General features: G+C 37.7%; 1 protein-coding gene and 1 long non-coding RNA gene across 6 annotated transcripts in view; one reads left to right on the top strand and one right to left on the bottom strand.

Annotated features, from left to right (window-relative positions):
• Positions 1 to 24,421, top strand: part of TDRD3 (tudor domain containing 3) — a 197,371-nt gene that overhangs the window by 163,157 nt on the left and 9,793 nt on the right. The window lies entirely within an intron of this gene.
• On the bottom strand, positions 16,679 to 21,630 carry LOC145529732 (uncharacterized). Its single transcript, XR_014071319.1, has 2 exons — positions 20,506 to 21,630; positions 16,679 to 18,312 (listed from the first exon to the last, which is right to left on the bottom strand). It is a non-coding gene; the product is annotated as an uncharacterized LOC145529732 (long non-coding RNA).

Below are 24,421 nucleotides of genomic sequence, written 5' to 3'. Positions count from 1 at the left end.
ATTTCATGGCTGCAGTCACCATCCACAGTGATTTTAGAGCCTTAGAAGAGGAAGTCTGTCACTACTTCTACCTTTTCCCCTTCTGTTTGCCAGGAAGTGATGGGACCAGATGTCATGATCTTAGTTTTTTTAATACTGAAGTTTTAAGCCAGCTTTTTCACTCTCCTCCTTCACCCTCATCAAGAGGTTCTTTAGTTCTTCTTCACTTTCTGCCACTAGAGTGGCATCTGCAACCTCAGATACACGGATGATTCAGTATTTCTCCCAGCAATCTTGATTCCAAGTTGTAACTCGTCCAGCCGAGCATTTCCCATGATGTGCTAGGCGTATTAGTTAAATAAACAGGGTGACAATAAACAGCCTGTTGTACTCCTTTCTCAATCCTGAACGAGTCGTTCCATACAGGGTTCTATCTCTTGCTTCTTGATCTGCATACAGGTTTCTCAGGAGACAGGTAAGATGGTCTGGTATTCCCATCTATCCAAGAGTTTTCCACAGTTTGCTATAATCCACATAATCAAAGGCTTTAGTGTAGTCAATGAAACAGAGGTAGATGTTTGTCTTTGATCCCCTTGCTTTCTCTATAATCCAGCAAATGTTGGCAATTTGATCTCTGATTCCTCTGCCTTTCCTCAACCTAGCTTGTACATATGGGTTGTTCTCTGTTCACGTAATGCTAAAGCCTAGCTTGAAGGGTTTTGAGCATTACCTTACTGGTATGGGAGATGAGTGCAATTGTCCGGTGGTCTGAACATTCTTTAGTACTGCCCTTCTTGGAAATTGGGATGGAGCTTGACCTTTTCCAGTCCTGAGGCCACTGCTGACTTTTCCAAGTTTGCTGACATACTGAGTGCAACACTTTAATGCTGCTGCTCCGGCTAAGTTGCTTCAGTCGTGTCTGACTCTGTGCGACCCCATAGATGGCAGCCCACCAGGCTCCACCGTCCCTGGGATTCTCCAGGCAAGAATACTGGAGTGGGTTGCCATGTCCTTCTCCAATGCATGAAAGTGAAAAGTGAAAGTGAAGTCGCTCAGTCGTGTCCGACTCTTCGAGACCCCATGGACTGCAGCCTACCAGGCTCCTCTGTCCATGGGATTTTCCAGGCAAGAGTACTGGAGTGGGTTGCCATTGCCTTCTCCGCAACACTTTAATAGAATCATCTTTTAGGATTTTAAATGACTCTCTTGGAATTCCATCACCTCCACTAGCTTCATAGGCAGCAGTGCCCTCTAAGGCCCACTTGACCTCACACTCCAGCATGTCTGGCTATAGGTGAGGGACCACACCATTGTGGTTATCCGGGTCATTAAGATCTTTCTTGTGCAATTCTTCTGTGTATTCTTTCCATCTCTTCTTGATCTCTTTTGCTTCTGTTAAGTCTTTATGGTTTCTGTCCTTTGTATTGCCCATCTTTGGATGAACTGTTCCTTTGATATTTCTAATCTTCTTGATGAGATCTCTAGTCTTACCCTTTCTGATTTTTTTTCCCTCTATTTCTTTTTGTTGTTCCCTGAAGAAGGCCTTCTTGTCTCTCCTTGCTGTTCTCTGGAACTCTTCATTTAGTTGGATGTACTTTTCCTTTTCTCCCTTGCTTTTCACTTCTCTTCTTTCCTCTGCTATTTGTAAAGTTCCTCAGACAACCACTTTCCCTTCTTACATTTGTTTTTCTTTAGGATGATTTTGTTTGCTTCCCTGTATAATATTATGGACCTCTGTCCATAGTTCTTCAGGCACTCTGTTTACTACATCTAATCCCTTGAATATATTCATCACCTCCACTGTATATTCATAGGGGATTTGATTTAAGTCAAACCTGACTGGCCTAGTGGTTTTCGCCGCTTTCTTTGCTTTAACCCTGAATTTAGCTGTGAGGAGCTGATGATCTGAGCCACAGTCAGCTCCAGATCTTGTTTTTGCTGACTGTATACAGCTTCTCCATCTTCAGCTATAAAGAATGTAATCAATCTGATTTCGCTTTTGACCATTTGGTGATGTCCATGTGTAAAGTTGTCTCTTGTGTTGTTGAAAAAGGTGTTTGCTGTGACCAGTGCAGTCTCTTGGCAGAATTCTGTTAGCCTTTGCCCTGCTTCATTTTGTACTCCAAGGCCAAACTTGCCTGTTACTCCAGGTATCTCTTGACTTCCTACTTTTGCATTCCAGTCCCCTGTGATGAAAAAGACATCTTTTTTTTTTTGGTATTAGTTCTAGAAGGTCTTGTAGGCCTTCATAGGACTGATCAGCCTCAGCTTCTTCGGCATCAGTGGTTGGGGTATAAACTTGAATTACTGTGATGTTGAATGGTTTGCCTTGGAAATGAACCGAAATCATTCTGTCATTTTGAAGATTGCACCCAAGTACTGCATTTCAGACTCTTGTTGACTCTGAAGGCTACTCCATTTCTTCTAAGGGATTCTTACCCACAGTAGTAGATATAATGGTCATCTGAGTTAAATTCACCCATTCCAGTCCATTTAAGTTCATTGATTTCTAAGATGTTCACTCTTGCCATCTCCTGCTTGACCACATCCAATTTATCTTGATTCATGGACCTAATATTTCAGGTTCCTATGCAATACTGGTCTTTACATCATCGGATTTTGCTTTCATCAGCAGACACATCCACAGCTGAGCGTCGTTTCTGCTGTGGCCCAGCTTCATTCTTTTTGAAGCTATTAGTGGTTGTCCTCCGCTCTTCCCCAGTAGCACATTGGACACCATCTGCCCTGGGGACTCATCTTTCGGGGTCACATCTTTTGCCTTTATACAGTCCATGGAGTTCTCACGGCTAGTATGCTGGAGTAGTTAGCCATTTCCTCCTCCAGTGGACCCCTTTTTGTCTGAACTTTGCGCTACCCCATCTGTCTTGGGGGTGCCTGCACGGCATAGCTCATAGCTTCATTGAGTTACACAAACCCCTTTGCCTTGACAAGATAGTGACCCATGAAGGGGTGAGCAAGTCTACTGGCACCATTTTTCCACCAGCATTGCTCACTTTGTGTCTCTGTGTCACATTTTGATAATTCTCAAAATAATTCAAACTTTACTAATATTATTATATTTGTTGTGATCTTTGATGTTGCTATTGCAAAACGGTTTCAACTCACTGAAGGCTCAGATGATGGTTAGCATATTTTAGCAACAAAGTAAGGTATGTGCTTTGTTTTTTTTAGACATAATGCTATTGCATGTTTAAAGACTACAATATGTATAAATATAAGTTTTAATTTCACTGGGAAAGCAAAAGTTATGTGACTCTTTATTGTGATATTTGCTTTATTTCAGTGGTCTGGAACCAAACCTGCAGTACCTCAGAGGTCTGCCAGTACTTACTTACCATTCTTCATTTTGGAATTATGTAATGATGATACTCTGACTCTTTGTCTCTCTTTTAGTTTCTGATACATTATTAAAATATTAAGTGTAAAACAAAAGTTTTATATTGGAGATTTTTTATTAACTTACAATTCCAAATATGTATTAATCTATTTCAGAAAGCTTTTTGAGCACTTATTATTTGACTTTATCTCTCCACCCAGAACAGTGCCCAGCACAGCACATTTCCTTAGGATGATTATGTGTTAAACAATGGGAATGCATAGATGAGCAGTCTGCACTAAGAGAGTCAGCCTAGCAAAGGAGCCCAGCAAGTAAAGCACCATCAGTTCACTGTAAACAGAACAGAAATAAATGGAAAGTACTTAACTCAGTCAGAAACTGACTCATAGAAGAGGCCAGGCCTTCCCCAACTGTTGTATTATAAAACAGCAGTGAACCATCACACCGACCCACTGTCCCCTTTGCCCTGCTTTATTTTCAGTATATCCTGCCCCTGCCTCCAACTCCTAAGTGAAATCTCTATGAAAACAGGGACTTTGTCTCAGCTAGTACTTCAGCATTCCAAACAATCCCTGAAACATAAGGCTTTCAATAAATGCTTGTTAAATCTGAATGAACGAAGTTTAATGTAAAAGTTGAAAGTTTTGAAGGACTTAGCTTGGGGAAGAAATGGAATCAAGTGTGAGAGAAGAGCAAAGAGTGTAGGAGAACATGGGAGGGTGAGGTATTTTAGCGGCAGTGTAGGCTGGGTGTAGCAAGTGTCAGTAGGTAAGGCTGAGTACAGAGGCAGGTAGGGTTGAAGGATGAAGAGTCAGGTGGGTTATAGTAAGTATCTGGAATATTATGTCTCAGAATGGGGACCGGTGAAGAATTTTATGTAGAGGAGTGTCATGATGTGATTTTTCTTTAAGAGATTATTTCCTGTGGTGTAGAAAATGGACTTCAGTGAAAGCAGAGAGCATGGAAACTTGTTATTGCAATAATTAAGACAAGAAGTGGGGACTTTGCAGTCATCAGAGTCTAGGCAAAAGTAAAGAGTATGGGTGAGACTGCCTAAAGAAAGTGTGTAAAAAGAGAAAAGGCAAGGACAGGGGTCAACTTCGGTTGAGGGGTGTGAGGGACATTGAGAAGCAGCAGTAGCTTGGGAGGAGGGGGTTGGGCGGTGGGGCGGGCACCTAATCCACAGTGAAGAATGCCAGGGAGGCTGAGGGAAGTGGGGATTGGAAAGTGCTGTTGGATTTGGCAGTCAGCAGGTACTGATGACTGTTGGAATGCACTTTCAGTGGAATGCTAGATGTGCAAGGCAATTTGTGGTTTCTTGAGAGTAAGTGGGAAATAAGAAAATGAGGTATAAGCTTCTTATAAGAGCTCAGTTATGAAGATAAAGAGGATAGAAGATGAGAAGTAAAGGAACTTACAGTAAAAATCCAAACATGTTTATATCAAAGGCAAAGTGAAGAAAAGAAAGAAGGAAAATTTGTAAAATAGGGATAAGGATTAAAAAAAAGTCCAGGCTGTGATGAGAAGGTGGGGTGCGATCACTTTAGGTTACTTTGGATATGTTGAGGAATACTAAAGAGAGGAGAGGGAGGTAGTAAATATAGGTGTGGATGATGTCATCAGCTGGGTTTCCAGGAGGGAAAGTGAATAATTCTTCACTAATACACTCTTCTCTCTCAAGTAAAAGCAGGTCAGCTATTCAAAGTAAGAAGGTCGGAATAGAAGAATTTTGAAAGAGATGTAAAGATATATTTTTTAAATTTTTATGTGAGTATAGTTGCTTTACAATATTGTGTTAGTTTCTGCTGTACAGCAAATCGAATCAGCTATACATATGTATATATATCTCCTTCTTTTTGGATTTCCTTTCCGTTTAAGTAACCACAGAACATCGAGTTCCCTGTACTATACAGTAGTTCTCATTAGTTATCTATTTTATAGATAGTATCAATAGTATACAGGCTTCCCTGGTGGCTCAGTGGTTAAGAATCTGCCTGCCAGTGCAAGAGATGAGGGTCTGATCCCTGGGTCGGGAAGATCCCCTGGAAAAGGAAATGGCAACCTACTTCAGTATTCTTGCCTGGGAAATCCCATGGACAGAGGAGCCTGGTTGGCTATAGTCCATGGGGTCGCAAAAGCGACTAAACAACAATAACAACAATCTATAGTGTATATATGTCAATTCCAATCTCCCAATTCCTCTTACTCTCCCCTTCCCTCTTGGAATCCATGCAGTTGTTCTCTATATCTGTGTGAAAGAGATATAAAGATTTAGACGCCACCCAGGAGAATGGGAGAAGCTAACCAAGAATGTTTTTATTTTCACAGCAGGAGTTTTCTGTGACAGTTCATTCTCGATTTCTAGTCTTAGTAGCTGCAAGGAAAGTTTGTTAAGTGGATGTACAAATGAGAAAAACTTCACATGTTTATTAAGCAGAAACTAACAAGTTAATCACTCAGCCGATTTTCACTAGAGGTTCTCATTAGAGATCTGATATTTGAAATTCTGTACAGTCATTGTGATTATATTATTGCCCTAGAACCTCAGCAGAATTCAGCATTGCAAAGTGCCCCAAGATGATTTTAAGCTCTTGCTATTAACATTAGTATAATCCTAGGAATGTTAAAGTTTCAGCTCTTCTTGACTTCATCTTCATGCCAGGTAGTAATACATTACATAGATAAGAATGTTAATTAGATATTTGAGCCTTCTAAGACACATTGATTCTGTGTGTGTTTGGGTGTGAACACGTGCAAGCATGTGAGAGATATTGTTTTAAAAACCATGATAGAAAACTCTCACTGCTTGCAGATGACATGATCCTCTACATAGAAAACCCTAAAGACTCTACTAGAAAATTACTAGAGTTAATCAATGAATATAGTAAAGTTGCAGGATATAAAATTAACACACAGAAATCCCTTGCATTCCTATACTCCAATAATGAGAAAACAGAAAGAGAAATTAAGGAAACAATACCATTCACCATTGCAACAAAAAGAATAAAATACTTAGGAATATATCTACCTAAAGAAACAAAAGACTTATATATAGAAAACTATAAAACACTGATGAAAGAAATCAAAGAGGACACAAACAGATGGAGAAATATACCGTGTTCATGGATCGGAAGAATTAATATAGTGAAAATGAGTATACTACCCAAAGCAATCTATAGATTCAATGCAATCCCTATCAAGCTACCAATGGTATTTTTCACAGAACTAGAACAAATCATCTCACAATTTGTATGGAAATACAAGAAACCTCGAATAGCCAAAGCAATCTTGAGGAAGAAGAATGGAACTGGAGGAATCAACCTGCCTAACTTCAGGCTCTACTACAAAGCCACAGTCATCAAGACAGTATGGTACTGGCACAAAGATAGAAATATAGATCAATGGAACAAAATAGAAAGCCCAGAGATAAACCCACGCACATATGGACACCTTGTCTTCGACAAAGGAGGCAAGAATATACAATGGAGAAAAGACAATCTCTTTAACAAGTGGTGCTGGGAAAACTGGTCAACCACTTGTAAAAGAATGAAACTAGAACACTTCCTAACACCGTACACAAAAATAAACTCAAAATGGATTAAAGATCTAAACGTAAGACCAGAAACTATAAAACTCCTAGAGGAAAACATAGGCAAAACACTCTCCGACATAAATCACAGCAGGATCCTCCATGACCCACCTCCCAGAATATTGGAAATAAAAGCAAAAATAAACAAATGGGACCTAATTAAAATTAAAAGCTTTTGCACAACAAAGGCAACTATAAGCAAAAAGACAGCCTTCAGAATGGGAGAAAATAATAGCAAACGAAGCAACAGACAAACAATTAATCTCAAAAATATACAAGCAACTCCTGCAGCTCAATTCCAGAAAAATAAACGACCCAATCAAAAAATGGGCCAAAGAACTAAACAGACATTTCTCCAAAGAAGACATACAGATGGCTAACAAACACATGAAAAGATGCTCAACATCACTCATTATTAGAGAAATGCAAATCAAAACCACAATGAGGTATCATTTCACACCAGTCAGAATGGCTGCTATCCAAAAGTCTACAAGCAATAAATGCTGGAGAGGGTGTGGAGAAAAGGGAACCCTCTTACACTGTTGGTGGGAATGCAAACTAGTACAGCCACTATGGAGAACAGTGTGGAGATTCCTTAAAAAACTGGGAATAGAACTGCCATATGACCCAGCAATCCCACTGCTGGACATATACACCGAGGAAACCAGAATTGAAAGAGACGCATGTACCCCAATGTTCATCGCAGCACTGTTTGCAATAGCCAGGACATGGAAGCAACCTAGATGTCCATCAGCAGACGAATGGATAAGGAAGCTGTGTTACATATACACAATGGAATATTACTCAGCCATTAAAAAAAAATACATTTGAATCGGTTCTACTGAGATGGATGAAACTGGAGCCCATTATACAGAGTGAAGTAAGCCAGAAAGAAAAACAACAATACAGTATACTAATGCATATGTATGGAATTTGAAAGATGGTAACGATAACCCTATATGCGAGACAGAATAAGAGACACAGACGCATAGAACAATTTTATGGACTCTGAGGGAGAAGGTGAGGGTGGGACGTTCTCGGAGAATAGCATTGAAACAGGTATATTATCATATGTGAAACAACATCATTCCATGTTCGATGCATGAGACAAGAGCTCAGGGCCTGGGCAATGGGATGACCCAGAGGGATGGGATGGGGAGGGAGGTGGGTGGGGGGTCCAGGAAGGGGAACACATGTAAACCCATGGCTGATTCATGTCAATGTATGGCAAAAACTATTACAATATTGTAAAGTAATTAGCCCCCAACTAAAATAAATAAATTTATAAAAAAAACAAAACAAAACCATGATAGTTACTAAAGCGTTCATTTAGAGTGGGTTATCTAAGTAAGGAGAGAAGAAAATAAGATAGAAAGTTTTAAAACTGCTGCTTAATCTCTCAAAACTTAATCTATTGACTTTTCTATCTCTTAACAGACCTATTTACAGAGAGAGACCTAACATGACCAGTTTTAAATAAAGAAAATATTTGCTAAATGCTCATCATAATTTTTGCGTGACAAAGAGTTGTCTAGCTATGGAATTATAAAACAAAATTCAAATATGAAATCAGTTAAGAACATATGCTGCTCACAATCAGAGTTAATTTCTAAGCTGCCATGGAATATTCTTGTTCTGCCATTGAAGTGAACAGCCCTTTTTCGTTGCTTCTATACCAAAATATTGATAAAGGTTTCTGAAAAAAACAGCCTCAACTACTTATTTTCAACTTTTCCTAAGAGCGTTCGGGGAAGTAATCTGTCTCTGTGTTTATGCCATGGAATGTGATGGCACTCATTAAACAGAAATGATAGTATGAGATTAACCAAATTATGAAATTGATGAACATCCCTTATTTAAAATGTATTATAGTCATAAGTTCTCAGGTAAATTTAGGAACTTGCCAATTATATATACAAAACTAAATTATTTATATTCATCTAAGCCTCTGAGGAGAAATGTCTTGAAATATGCAATAGTTAATGTGAAGAATCTTGTATGGAAATGTTTGTATTGCTGAATTTTACTGCATTATTATATTTTCCTTCTCATTAGTAATATTTTCAGGGGAGTATCCATGTCTCTGGATACCAACGGGGGAGGGGAGGGACATTAAGTTGAATGAATTTTATAAAGATAATTACAGTGAGCCCTCTGTATCCACAGATTTCACCAACTGTGAATCAAAAATATTTGAAGAAAATTACAGAAAGTTCCTAAAAGCAAAACTTACCTTTGCTGCATGCAGGCAACTATTCACATAGCATTTATATTGTAATAGATAGTATAAGTACTCTAGAGATGATTTAAAGTCTACAGAAGGGTGTGTGTCGGTTTTATAAGGGACTTGAGCACTCATAGATTTTTATATGGAGGGGCAATCCTGAACCAGCCCCCCATGGGTACTGAAGAACAAATGCACTGTATTTGGTAAGCTGGTAGGATTTGTCTCAGTAGAGAAGATTGCCTCGGGTTCATTTTTTTCTATGAAAGGAAAATGAACATGTTGCTAATTGATCAGATTCTCAGCCTCACTTTTGTATTACATTGGTATTAATGCCAATAATTGTAAGATCACTTTGTAAATGTAAAGTGCCACATAAAGGCTCATTTAGGCTTATGTGTTTTCATTGTCTATAACTCAGTAGGATAATACAGTCAAATCGCTTGACTCAAACCAGTAAAAGAAAAGCTGTGTTGTATATGGCATTATAAAGAATAGAACTTTACACTGGTGAAGGAGTAATCAGAGCTAACTTTCAGTTCAGTTGCTTAGTCATGTCTGACTCTTTGCAACCCCATGGATGCCAGGCTTCCCTGTCCATCACCAACTCCTGGAGCTTGCTCAGACTCATGTCCATCGAGTTGGTGATACCATCCAACCATCTCATCCTCTGTCATCCCCTTCTCCTCCAGCCTTCAATGTTTCCTAGCTTCAGGGTCTTTTCTTTCTTTTTTTTTTTTTTTGGAGTGGTTGACTTTTATATTTTTATTTTTTTTATTAATTTATTTATTTTAGTTGGAGGCTAATTACTTTACAATATTGTAGTGGTTTTTGCCATACATTGACATGAATCAGCCATGGATTTACATGAGTCAGTTCTTTGCAAAGTATTGAAGCTTCAGCTTTAGCATCAGTCCTTCAGCGAATATTCGGGACTGATTTCCTTTAGGACTGTCTGGTTTGATCTCCTTGCAGTCCAACGGACTCTCAAGAATCTTCTCCAACACTGCAGTTCAAAAACATCAATTCTTAAGCACTCAGCTTTCCTTATAATCCAAATCTTAGATTCATGCATGCCTACTGGAAAAACCACAGCTTTGACTATAGGCACCTTTGTCAGCAAAGTAATGTCTCTGCTTTTTATTTCATGGCTGCAGTCATCATCTGCAGTGATTTTGGAGCCCCCCAAAATAAAGTCTCTCACTGTTTCCATTGTTTCCCCATCTATTTGCCATCAAGTGATGAGACTGGATACCATGATCTTCGTTTTTTGACTGTTGAGTTTTAAGCCAGCTTTTTCACTCTCCTCTTCACTTTCATCAAGAGGCTCTTTAGTTCCTCTTGGCTTTCTGTCATAAGGGTGGTGTCATCTGCATGTCTCAGGTTATTGATATTTCTCCCTAAGTTTATTGAGCTAACTTTAATGAACTAACTTTACTGAACACTTAGGTTGTACCCAGCATTATTCTAAGTTCTTTACTTAACACTAATTCATTTGAAGTATAGTAGCTGCTTATCCATAGTGTAGCCATTAAAAGGTAGTTCATTCTCTCATTGAGTTATTCATAGTAGGTAGTTCTCAGAGTAGATAGCATTGTGGATAATTTATGTTTTAAAGTAAGAACTATAGCACTAAACGATGTGCATTCATTTTGTTTTATTAATTTCATGATGTATTTAAAATGTGAATGAGACTTGATTTTGATCTATTTATATAAGCCTTCAAAAGTTTAACACAATCTCTCTTTCGTCCTCTGCGTCCACTGGGATATGTGGAAAGAGCATGGATTTTAGAGTACAGTATAACTTGGGCAAGATACATGATCTTTTGATTGTCATAAAGAACAGAGCAGCTACTCAATAAACATTTTGTTCATTGATTGAATGATTGAAATGCCTGACATATAGGTTCTTAATAACTGTTGGTTCCATTTCTCTCGTTTTTCGTCAAGAATTTAGAACTAGCAGCCTCCCTTATTGTTTACATCCTCAAAGTGATGAATTACTGACTGCAGCAGCAATTACTTACTCATCGGAACTTCCAGATCAGGAGCTGGATATCTGTCCCAAACTATTGCTCTTAAAAGGAAACTCAGACTGCTTCCTTGTACCATCTTTTTCTTCAAATTAGTTTTATTCCTTTTATGTTTTCTGTTAAAATTTTCTGTTTGAATATTAGTAGTATAATGAACTTTTGTCTTAAGAATCTTACAATATAGCCCTAATATAAAAATCCACAAGTCTTTTAAAGTAAACTATTTTTTCTTATAAAGTATAAGAACTGCAATCTTTTAAGCCAGTAGTGTTGACTGCAAAGTTGTAGAAATTTGCACCATTTTCTTTCACACTTTTGAAATGCAGTGGTTTGTAACTGCCTTCATAAATTGGCGACTTCTGTCCCAGCTCTGACACAGAGCTTTTCAGCCTGTCCTGCGGTCAGTGTAGCTGCTGCTTGACATTGACAAGATTCTTATCAAAACTGGGGTTTTGCATAAATTAGTGTTTAACTCTGGACAGGTTTTTCCTCCTCATTTCAGTGCAGCTTTTAAGAGACCATCTTGCTTCTATCCACAGATGATGAAAGTGAAATTTGACTATTATATTATGTCATACATTTTATACTCTTGCGGGAGTACTGTAAACTTTTTACTAGTCTTACTGATTTTTCATTAAGCTTTGATCAGTAATCCTCAGTTTTACCAATTCTTGTACAATATATTAATAGATATCATCACTGATACCCTACTATCCATTCCTTCTCGTCCAGAGGATCTATTTGCCTTACTTTTTTACTTTAATAACAGCTTACGTTGTATGTGGGGAAGAAAGTGAGAGGAAGGGGAAGGAGTTTCAAGTTGCCTAAAGGAGTACACTTTAAATAATCTTATGAATTTAGAATTTTTTGATTGTTTTACCTTAATACTTTCCAGAAGGTACGTACTAAGCTTTGTGGGTAATTTGTGTTTTACAGGAAGAACTGAAGCACCTAAGTGACACTACATCAATTTTGTTTTATTTTATGATATATTTAAAATGTAAATAAGACAGAAAGTACTTGATTTGATCTATTTGTATCAGCACTTGATTTTGATCTATTATTTGGTATTTAAAATATGCCAAAAGATCTTTTGACTCTGTAATGTGGAGACTTTATACCTTCCTAATTTGTTCTTACCATCATTGTTTCAGCCATGGTTGAATGGAGAAGGAGAAACAACTTTATTCTTCAACTATAGAGATATTTGCATATTTGGTAGGAACGGGCATTTATTATGCTTTTAATTTGGGTCTGATGATGAGCAGATTACTCTCCAAGAGTATATTATCAGTTCCCCTAGCCTCTGTTGAACATGTCAGATGTTTCGAGTGTGAAATTACATGTGACTAGAAACATGGTTTCTAAATTTCAGTAAACCTAGAAATAGTATTATTGTAGCAAAATAGGGCTTCCCTGGTGGCTCAGACGGTAAAGAATCCACCTGCAGTGCAGGAGACTAGGGTTTGATCCCTGGGTCGGGAAGATCCCCTGGAGAAGGGAATGGCTACCCACTCCAGTATTCTTGCCTGGAGAATTCCATGAACAGAGGAGCCTAGTAGGCTACAATCCATGGGGTCTCAAAGAGTCAGACATGACTGAGCAACTAACACTTTTCACTTTCATAATATGTTTAGTAGCATTAATTAAATCAGGTGATATATATACTGTCTAATTTTTCTTTACCTAAGTTGATGGAAATGTTTGTCACCTTATTATTCTTGGAAAATATCTGTGTGATGCCTTTTTCTTTCTTCAACAATCAAAATGATTGTTCATCCAAAATGATTGAGAAAAGAAGCTAAGCTTGCACAGAGAATGATTTCTTTTTTTCTTTTTTTTTTAAAAAAAGCTGACTTTTTAAAAAAGCTGACTCTCATTTACCTAACATTTTGAAATCTCAGCATGAGGGGAAAAAGCTCACGAATTCAAGCACACTAAGAGTAATTTATACTTAGTTATCGGAGAAGGCAATGGCGCCCCACTCCAGTACTCTTGCGTGGAAAGTCCCATGGATGGAGGAGCCTGGTAGGCTCCAGTCCATGGGGTCGCTAAGAGTCTGACACGACTGAGCAACTTCACTTTCACTTTTCACTTTCATGCATTGGAAAAGGAAATGGCAACCCACTCCAGTGTTCTTGCCTGGAGAATCCCAGGGATGGGGAAGCCTGGTGGGCTGCTGTCTATGGGGTCTCACAGAGTCGGACACGGCTGAGGTGACTTAGCAGCTAGCAGCATAGCAAGGTTATTATGTTTTATCTTTACCAACTTAATGAAATAAATTAGAATGAATGATGAGAGAATGTGAAGACTGAAGTCCCTTCTATACGAAACCTGCATATAATTGGAAATATACACCAGGTACCATATATAAGCCTAGCCTTGTGTTAGCTGATTTAATAACTACAGGGACCTATGATATAATTATTAGTATTCCCATTTTACACACATGAAAAACTACAAGTCCAAGTTCAGAACTATTAAGAAACTTGCCTAAAATCTTTGGGCTGGTTGACATTATAGCACATGATTTACGCTTTACCTGTAAAAGGAGATAAATGATACCAACCTACTTGAAGGTTTTTGTATAATGTATATAAAAATTTATCATAGCAGTGTTTGTACTCAATATGTGATATACCATTTTGATAAAGTATCTTTCAATCATTTAGTTCATTCAGTCTTAATTCTCACAAATTTAGAAAATTTTAAATTGTGAAGCAAAGATGTATATGTAAGACATATCAGCTAGTATCTCTCAAGGGGCTAGAAAATATTTTGCAAAAGGTATTAATAGGAAAAGAACCAACCTATTCCTTTAACCTACAGTTCTATTCCTGAAAGAGCTTAATCTTGTAATGTGACTCTCTTTTTAGCTTCTAAAATTCACTGGAATCTAGTTTCAGGATTAAAATGTGTTTTAGCCACCCTTGTACACTGTAGGTGGCAGTCCTCCAATTTCCACTATGGAAAGGAAAAAACAAAAACCACTGACAAATAACCAAGGTAACTTTTCAGAGAAACGGACTTAGTATTATATAGTTATTCAGAACACAGCAATGATAACACTGGGTCAAAGTCATATCTTTCAGTAGCACATAGACTTCACTTGCAGTCAAATTTAAAGAAAATAATTCTCCTCAAATATATAACGAAATAAACCTGGGAGTGGGTTGTAGACATTTTGCTTGATGACAAATACAGTATGAGCAAGCAGTAATCAAGTAGCTGCAAAAAACGTTGGAGCAGGGTCAGATTGCACTGATGATTTTATGGAGTTAGCTCTTCATGGGAAATAGTATTATGTTCCAAGCAGACCTTACTTGCAATATTATTGGGACTACTAGGTTATATAGAATAGTAAATATTAAAATGTATAAAGTGAAAGATGATCAAGACGATGGTAGTTTCAGGAAATAATGGCATTTGACAAATAATTCCAGGAACTTAGTCTTTTGATTTTAGAAAATAGAAGACTAAAGAAAGGTATCAGTTCAGTTCAGTCACTCAGTCGTGTCCGACTCTTTGCGACCCCATGAATTGCAGCACGCCAGGCTTCCCTGTCCATCACCAACTCCCGGAGTTCACCCAAACCCATGTCCATCGAGTCAGTAATGCCATCCAACCATCTCATCCTCTGTCATCCCCTTCTCCTCCTGCCCCCAATCCTTCCCAGCATCAGGGTCTTTTCCAATGAGTCAACTCTTCGCATGAGGTGGCCAAAGTATTGGAGTTTCAGCTTCAACATCAGTCCTTCCAGTGGAACACCCAGGACTGATCTCCTTTAGGATGGACTGGTTGGATCTCCTTACAGTCCAAGGGACTCTCAAGAGTCTTCTCCAACACCACAGTTCAAAACATCAATTCTTCGGCACCATCCAACTCTCACATCCATGCATGACCACTGGAAAAACCATAGCCTTGACTAGACGGACGTTTGTTGGCAAAGTAATGTCTCTGCTTTTAAATATGCCATCTAGGTTGGTCATAACCTTCCTTCCAAAGAGTAAGCGTCTTTTAATTTCATGGCTGCAATCACCATCAGCAGTGATTTTGGAGCCCCAAAAAATAAAGTCTGACACTGTTTGCACTGTTTCCCCATCTATTTCCCATGAAGTGATGGGACCAGATGTCATGATCTTAGTTTTCTGAACGTTGAGCTTTAAGCCAACTTTTTCACTCTCCTCTTTCACTTTCATCAAGAGGCTCTTTAGTTCTTCTTCACTTTCTGCCATAAGGGTGGTGTCATCTGCATATCTGAGGTTATTGATACTTCTCCCGGCAATCTTGATTCCAGCTTGTGTTTCTTCCAGCCCAGCATTTCTCATGATGTACTCTGCATATCAGTTAAAAAAGCAGGGTGACAGTATACAGCCTTGACGTACTCCTTTTCCTATTTGGAACCAGTCTGTTGTTCCATGTCCAGTTCTAACTGTTTCTTCCTGACCTGCATACAGGTTTCTCAAGAGACAGATCAGATGGTCTGATACTCCCATCTCTTTCAGAATTTTCCACAGTTTCTTGTGAACCACACAGTCAAAGGTTTTGACATAGTCAATAAAGCAGAAATAGATGTTTTTCTGGAATTCTCTTGCTTTTTTGATGATCCAACGGATGTCGGCAATTTGATCTCTGGTTCCTCTGCCTTTTCTCAAACCAGCTTGAACATCTGGAAGTTCACGGTTCACATATTGCTGAAGCCTGGCTTGGAGAATTTTGAGCATCACTTTACTAGCGTGTGAGATGAGTGCAATTGTGCGGTAGTTTGAGCATTCTTTAGCATTGCCTTTCTTTGGGATTGGAACGAAAACTGACTTTTTCCAGTCCTGTGGCCACTGCTGAGTTTTCCAGATTTGCTAGCATATCGAGTGCAGCACTTTCACAGCATCATCTTTGAGGATTTGAAATAGCTCAACTGGAATTCCATCACCTCCACTAGCTTTGTTCATAGTGATGCTTTCTAAGGCCCACTTGGCTTCACATTCTAGGATGTCTGGCTCTAGGTGAGTGATCACATCATCATGATTATCTGAGTCGTGAAGATCTTTTTTGTACAGTTCTTCTGTGTATTCTTGCCACCTCTTCTTAATATCTTCTGTTTCTGTTAGGTCCATACCATTTCTGTCCTTTATCGCACCCATCTTTGCATGAAATGTTCCCTTGGTATCTCTAAGTTTCTTGAAGAGATCTCTAGTCTTTCCCAATCTGTTGTTTTCCTCTATTTCTTTGCATTGATTGCTGAGGAAGGCTTTCTTATCTCTCCTTGCTATTCTTGGAAACTCTGCTTTCAGATGGGAATATCTTTCCTTTTCTCCTTTGCTTTTCTCTTTTCTTCTTTTCCCAGCTATGTTAAGGCCTCCTCAGACAGCCATTTTGCTTTTTTGCATTTCTTTTCCATGGGGATGGTCTTGATCCCTGTCTCCTGTACAATGTCACGAACCTCTGTCCATAGTTCATCAGGCACTCTGTCTATCAGATCTAATCCCTTGAATCTATTTCTCACTTCCACTGTATAATCATAAGGGATTTGATTTAGGTCATACCTGAATGGTCTAGTGGTTTTCCCTACTTTCTTCAATTTAAGTCTGAATTTGGCAATAAGGAGTTCATGATCTGAGCCACAGTCTGCTCCCGGTCTTGTTTTTGCTGACTGTATAGAGCTTCTCCATCTTTGGCTGCAAAGAATACAGTCAATCTGATTTCGGTGTTGACCATCTGGTGATGTCCATGTATAGAGTCTTCTGTTCTGTTGTTGGAAGAGGGTGTTTGCTATTACCAGTGCGTTCTCTTGGCAAAACTCTATTAGCCTTTGCCCTGCTTCATTCTGTACTCCAAGGCCAAATTTGCCTGTTACACCAGGTGTTTCCTGACTTCCTACTTTTGCATTCCAGTCCCCTATAATTAAAAGGACATCTTTTTTGGGTGTTAGTTCTAGAAGGTCTTGTAGGTCTTCATAGAAGCGTTCAATTTCAGCTTCTTCAGCGTTACTGGTCGGGGCATAGACTTGGATTACTGTGATATTGAATGGTTTGCCTTGGAAACGAACAGAGATCATTCTGTCATTTTTGAGATTGCATCCAAGTACTGCATTTTGGACTCTTTTGTTGACCATGATGGCTACTCCATTTCTTCTAAGGGATTCCTGCCCACAGTAGTAGATATAATGGTCATCTGAATTAAATTCACCCATTCCAGTATAGTACTTGTTTTAAAATAATTTAAAATCTTTCATGCAGCAAAGGAAATAGACTTAACTAGAAAGCCCAGGTGGTTTATACTTTGTAGAAAAGGAAACAGAGGCTGCCTGAAAACACCTGAGCATCCTTCACCAGCTGTTTGAAGGAGACAGGACCATCACACCATCTGCGTATGATGTGAGGGGATGAATTTTGTACCTCAAAGATGAGATCATTGACTCCTGGGGCACCTCACATTGCTAAAGCTATGGCTTTTATTAACTATCCTGATAACTGGCAAGGACTCTTAAGCATATGTTATCTTTATGCTCACCGAAGAAAAGTAATTTTAGTTCGTTACGTAAATGTTGTTAATACGGGATGCTGGGTATATATGGGATTTAAATGTAAAAATGATGTTTGTTACTTTGCAATCTTACAGATAACTGCTGTAAGTTTCAAATTTTTTATTCTTTTCCTGTCAATATTATGTTCCTTAACTTTCACTAAGAAGGTGAAAATATTGGCAAATGATTTTATTTCTATGCTGTTATTGCAACTTTTTTCTTACATAAAGCATGTCAAGTCATCTTCTTTTCCTACTCCAACACTCAGTATTTTTTAATGGCAAAGATCTGGCCTGTATTTTATCAATTTGACATGGAGATTTTTTTTTTTTTTCCTATTTCTGTTTCTTTAGTCTGTATTACAGGTCATTGAAGCATCCGATAACTATTTGTCTTCAGTAGTCAGTTACATAAAATGTATTGGGCTGACTGCTGTGGAAGAAAAAGGAGTCTGGCATTATGATGTGGTAATTACGGGCTTCTCTGGTGGTTCAGATGATAAAGAATATGCCTGCAATCCAGGAGACCCAGGTTCGATCCCTGGGTTGGGATGGTCCCCTGCAGAAGAGCATGGCAATCCATTCCAGTATTTTTGCCTGGAGAGCTCCATGGACAGAGGAGCCAGGAGGCTATAGTCCATGGGGTCGCAAAGTGTTGGACATGACTGAGTGACTGACACTTTCATTTAATTACTTTTAGAAAAAGAATCAGTTAATCCATTCTTAAAGTATGTTATATTAGCTACCAGTTTAAGATGTAAAAATGATAAATTCTGAGGGGCTGAAATGATTAACCATTTGTGATTAGTGCTCATAAGTTTTAACTATAAAATATTCTAAAACATATTTGCTCAATTAGCATATTTGGAAAAGCACTTGCTTTGCAAGAATAATTTATAGGCATTGTCTTGAAAACATATCACCATGAATAGATAGGCATTTTTTATTATTAATCATCATTACTTCTACTTTTTAAATAGTGTTCTAACTGGTTTCTTTTTATGGCATTTGATAAAATTTTAAGGATATGGTATTGATATTTAAGGCAAGATGTTCAAAGAGGTTAATCATGTTCATTTATTTCTAGCTTTTTCTAAAGCACATATTTTATGTGAATAGTGTCTTTAACTTTTTATTGATCACTTTTAGCAATGTGTCTTTGCTAATTTCCTCCTTCTCCGTGTTCTATTTGCCCTTTATATCTGTAATTAAGAGAGAAAAAGACCTGTTCCTAAAAGAAAAAACAGTTAACAATGGAATGATTTATACTGTGAAAACACTAGTTTTTGTGTATAGATATTTTGTAAATTTCTGAAGAAATGAAAGGCAGGCAGATGACAGGAGTCTCCTTGCATTGACTCTTTCATTTTCTACAATGGCTTCACTTTCCTTATCTGACCAAAGCAATTTTAGAAATACTCTTATAGAAAACTTTCCGATTTTTAACAAAATCTGTGTCTTGATTGTTTAATTGAAGTGGGCATGTATATATAATTGTCAAAAAATTACTTAATTCCAAATAATAGATAACATAGATGGTTTACTTGCTAAACTCTTTATAGGTATTATATCATGTAATTCTCCTTGTAAACCTGAGAGTTGATTACTGTTGTCTATGAGAGAAAACTGAGATATAGAGAAATAAAGTAACATAGGTGGTAGAGTCTAAACTCAGATCTGACCTAATAGACTGAAGTCTTAAATACCAATGCCATGTTAAAGTATCTCTTAAGGAAATCTGGGTAGATTGGCATCTTTTGAAGCAGAAATATGCTTCCTACCCTGACTTCTGGACAAGATTTTGGAGTCTATTTAACCTTTAGCTTTAAAAGAGGAAATGAGTTGGAGAGAGGTATACATTTATACAAATCATATATTCAGTCTTTGGATTTCACTGTAGCATTTTAACAAAAATGCTGGCCATTAAGTGATGTTTATACTAGCCTCAGGGCAGAAGCCATCTATTTATTTTAAATTAATCTTAAGGTAGCTATTAGAAAAAAATAAGCAAAACTATACGAAGCAGTGTAAAACAAACACTATGTGATGCCATGGCAAGAGCTTTGGAGCAGACAGCCCAGGGATCTTACTGAAGCTCGGCCACTTACGTGACTTTGGGAAAGTTACTTCTAAGCCTTAGTTTTTTCATCTGTAGAGAGATTGTTGTTGTTCAGTTGCTAAGTCGTGTCTGACTGTTTGTGACTCCATGGACTGCAGCATGCCAGGCTTCCACGTCCTTCACCATCTCCTGGAGTTTGCTCAAACTCATGTCCATTGAATTGTCGATGCCATCCAACCACCTCATCCTCTGTCATCCCCTTCTCCTCCCGCCTTCATCTTTCCCAGCATCAGGGTCTTTTCCAATGAGGTGCCAAAGTATTGGAGCTTCAGATGGGATTAAGTATTTCAAAGCATTGTTGCAAGGATTAAATGAGATAAAATGCCAGGCATATAGTAGAACAATCATTCATTCCCCTTTTTCTGTTCCAAGTTTTAAATGAAATTGGATGTACTTTTGAATGTAAGAGTATCTATAGTTCTGTATCAGACTTGAAGTTTGCTAAGGGTAACGTGTTTCCTCCTCTCTTTTTGATACTATATTCTCCTAGTTGAAATATGGATGCAGCCTTTTGATATTGAGTTGCATTTTCTTGAGTGTGTAAGCAGCCAAAAATAGCTTGTCTACTTTGTATTAAAAGGTAGAAGATCTTAATGATGTTAGAAGAAAAACAATGGTGATTAGTATTATATTTGCTTTGCATGCATGTGATGCACAATCATGTCCAACTCTTTGCGACCCCATGGACTGTAGCCTGCCAGGCTCCTCTGTCCATAGAATTCTCAGGCAAAAATGCTGGAGTGGGTTGATCCAGAGGATCTTTCTACTATCATTTAAACATCCAGTTTTCTTCTATGTTGAAATTTAATTGTCTTATTTAGGTAGTACTTTAGTTGGCAGAATATAGAATAAAACCCTTGGGCTAAATAATCAGATGATTTCCTAATATCTAATAGAATCATCAATAATTCTTATATAATTCTTATTTGTCTTTAGAGAATATACTCTTTTCCAAAAAGACAATGTCAGAACACAGTGAAATGTCTTAGAGTTATCCTGAAATTCTACATGATATAGGAATGAAAACATTATATTATGTCAGTCATGTATCTAAGACCAGTTGGTTAGTAACTAGACTTGGAATCAGCTTTTGGTTTTGTTTGAATGAGTGTGTTTTTTTTTTTTTCCTGCCAAGAAATGTTTGGTTAAAATAAATTATTACTGGACATGGTATATTAAAGAGGAGATCTTAGAACTGCTCTGAGGGAAAGAGAGATTTATGATTCTGCATTATACTTTATTCTAAAATGTTTTCTTATTTCACTCAAAGTTTCAAAAACAAATAAATTAGTTGATTATAAAATTTGCTTATTTTGCTTTTATATAATGAAGACTAAGATTGTTTTTTTCCATTTAGGTATAGAGGGTGAGTTTGTATTTTCAAATGAGAAATTTAATTCATAGAAGTTTAGATTTTCTCTGTGATAACATCCAAAGGACTCTGAACTGAGTTGGAGCCCAATGTTCCCCTTCCTTTTCTTTCACTAGCTCATTTTCTTATATTAATCAAGGCATTCAACTTAGTTGGTTCCTAGCATACAGCAGACGGTGAAGTTGGATTTTTGGTTTTTGTGCTTTAGTTTTGCAGAACTTGGAAGGACTAAAGAAGAGAAGGCCAGGGTGATAGTGCTCGCACACACGTTTTAAAAGACCCACTGTAACCTGTCCCGTCAGTGTTTTGGATCCATGTGAAATTTCACTTGAAAGTAGAGCGCCCTGTTTGCCCCCAGAAGTGACGACGGTGAGAAAGGGCTGTTTGTAACAGTGAAACCGCTCAGCTAGGTCACCCCCAAATCCTCTTCCAGTCCTGACACTGGCTGTTTGTGTCTCTTGCCCTCATTGCCAGCATAGTGTGAAGGGCAGACAGGACTATAAATCAGAAGACCCACATTCTAACTCAGGTTATCATGCTAATTATTTGAGCAAACAATAGCTTCTTAGTTATTTGGACTAACTGTCCTTTACATAAACTATCTGTGTTGTAGTCTGTGGTTCCAGACTACTACAGACCCAGTTTATTTTGTGCTGGAGTTGTAAATATTGAATTGGAATATATTTTTTAAACAAGAATAATTGGTAAACTAAGGGTCATTGTTGATGATGATATATAGCTGCTGTAGGCACAACCGTTATCCATAATCTTCAATCACTATTCAATTTTAAGTTACTCTAATAGAATATTAGTATAATTGATCTAAAATAGATTACTTAAAATAGTTTAAGTTCTACTTGTGGAATCCATTACGTGATTTTTTGTTTTTGTTTTTGAATGGGGCAGAAGTACTTTATTTAAATAGTAGGACTAAAAAGTAAAATCAAAGGTCAAAATTTTCCAGTGGAAGCCAAGAGGAAATGTTATGAATACCCAAGGTATAATCAAAATTAAACACAATCTTGAGCCAATTCAGAAAGCTCAGTAATCTCAAAAGTGATTTTCATACATTAATTAATCCTTGTGGCATCCCAAGGATGAAAGAAATTTAATTTTCATATTCTAGTTACTGATAACCACAAGAAGAGTCTGAATGGATTGAGATGAGCCATTTTAATAAGGCAGGTCGACAAATATTTCATCACATATTAAGGATCTACCACATCAGCTATATATGAGGCACAAAGTATCCCACTGAGGCAGCCTACTTTAAAGCCTTTTTTTTTTCTTTTTAAAGACTTTATTTTTTAGAGGAGTTTTAGACTCCCAACAAAACTGTGAGAAGGTACGGGATTTGCCATGTACTCTTCATCTCCACACATGCATAGCCTTTCCCAGTTATCAACATCCCCCACTAGAGGAGTACATTTGGTACAACTGATAGAGCTACACTAACTCAATAGTTTCCAGAGTCCTTAGTTTACATTAGGATTCATTTAGGGTGTACATTGTATGGGTTTGCACAAATGTATAGTGACTTGCATCTACCATCACATTATCATAAAGAGCAGTTTCACTGCCCTGCAAATCGGTGCTCTTGTGTATTCATCCCTCCATCCCCACAACCCTTGGCAACCAGTGATCTTTTTACTGTCTCTCTTAATTTTGCCTTTATTACATGATGTTTTGGGAAAGCAGGTTTGTCTTTAAAATTACTGTTTGCTTAGGTTTTTTATTAAAATTAGTTTCTATTTCTAAAAGCTAACTACACAAGCTAACTAGACAGGTAAAGGTAGTCTAAAAATTCATAAAATAGTTCACATGTGAATCACTCAAGGAGACGTGTACTTATTAATATTTCAGTTCGAAAGAAAAAACCAAATATCTCTATATTTTTTAAATAAATTTCTTATTAAAGAAAAAATATATTTCAGTGTTCAAAATGCTCAGAGTCCAGGGATTATTTTTGAGGCTACCTGGTATATATTTCATAAGCTGATTTGTGTTTTTGTGAGTGCTGTGCAAATTGTTAAAATGAACAGACTAGAAAAATTTTTATTAAATTACACACAAAATAGCTATTAGAGGTGACTATTAGTAAGTTTTTTTTGTGAAGAGATGTGCTATCCCTGTTCCCTACCCCCACCATTAATCAAGAATCATTTTCTCCTAATAAAGTCATGGCTGTGTGAAAATGCTGAAGAAATGCTAATCTAAGATAAGGCAATTCAGTAAGTTAATATGAACATGTTACTGAAGCAAAAGAAGACAAAGTATTGTCAGCAAATAGAGCTCTCATCACAGAAGTTCCATAAAGGCAGCTTTTAGGCATTAGAGACAGAGGCAGAAGAAATATCAAAAAGAAAAAGGGAAAGGGTAGCAAACCCAAACTTCCTGAATTTCATAGTTATTTTCCAGGCTACCCTGGCACTTAGGAGTAGGAGGTTTCCCCCTCCTTTGCCTAGCCCAGGGTGTCTCAACTGTTGATGTTAGGACTGGTTGATTGTTGCATGGGCTGTCCTATGCATTACAGGATATTTAGAATAGCCTCTACCTATTAGACCTTATAACAACTCCCCCAACCCTACTCCTTCAGCTTGTAACAACCAAAAATGTCTCTAGACCCTCTAACTGCCAGTAGCACCCCTCAGATATAGCAACTAAAAATGTTTCTAGACATTGGCTTCCCACCCCCACTCCCCCATGGTGGAGTAGGGAAACCACTCCCAGTAAAGAACTGAGAGTTTAGGATCCGCCACCTTCTTTAGAATACTGGTTTGTATGCTTAGGTGCACATGACCTTAATTGTTGAACAGAAAACCTGGCCTGTATTTACTTGTGTTTCACATCTCCTACTGAAGTATGTTCCAGGTTCCAAGTAACTGATTTATAATGAACTTTTCTAACCCAGCTCACTTATAAATGAGGAAATAATGTATTTGTCTATATTCTTATTTGAGATGTAGTTTGTGCTAGTAAAAGACTAAAAGTGATACACAGGAAGGATGTAGTTGTGACTCGTCGAGCATGTTTTGTAGGTGAAGTTGTGTATCTCCTTTTTGCATTGGTGCTCTGACTCTGTTTTTCCTTTCAGAATATCAGCTCATTCATGTTGGTGTCACAATGACTGTTGCATCATGTATATTTTCATTAAAAGAAGTAATGTTTAGCAATTTAAATATTGGCATAAGAAGAGGGTACATTTTGAATATTAAGTATTTTA

Source organism: Giraffa tippelskirchi, chromosome 12, assembly GCF_054371585.1.
Source record: "Giraffa tippelskirchi isolate mGirTip1 chromosome 12, T2T-mGirTip1v1.2.pri, whole genome shotgun sequence".
Lineage (NCBI taxonomy): Eukaryota > Metazoa > Chordata > Mammalia > Artiodactyla > Giraffidae > Giraffa > Giraffa tippelskirchi.
The sequence above is the reverse complement of the archived record's forward strand: the minus strand, read 5'-3'. Positions and strand labels throughout refer to the sequence as shown.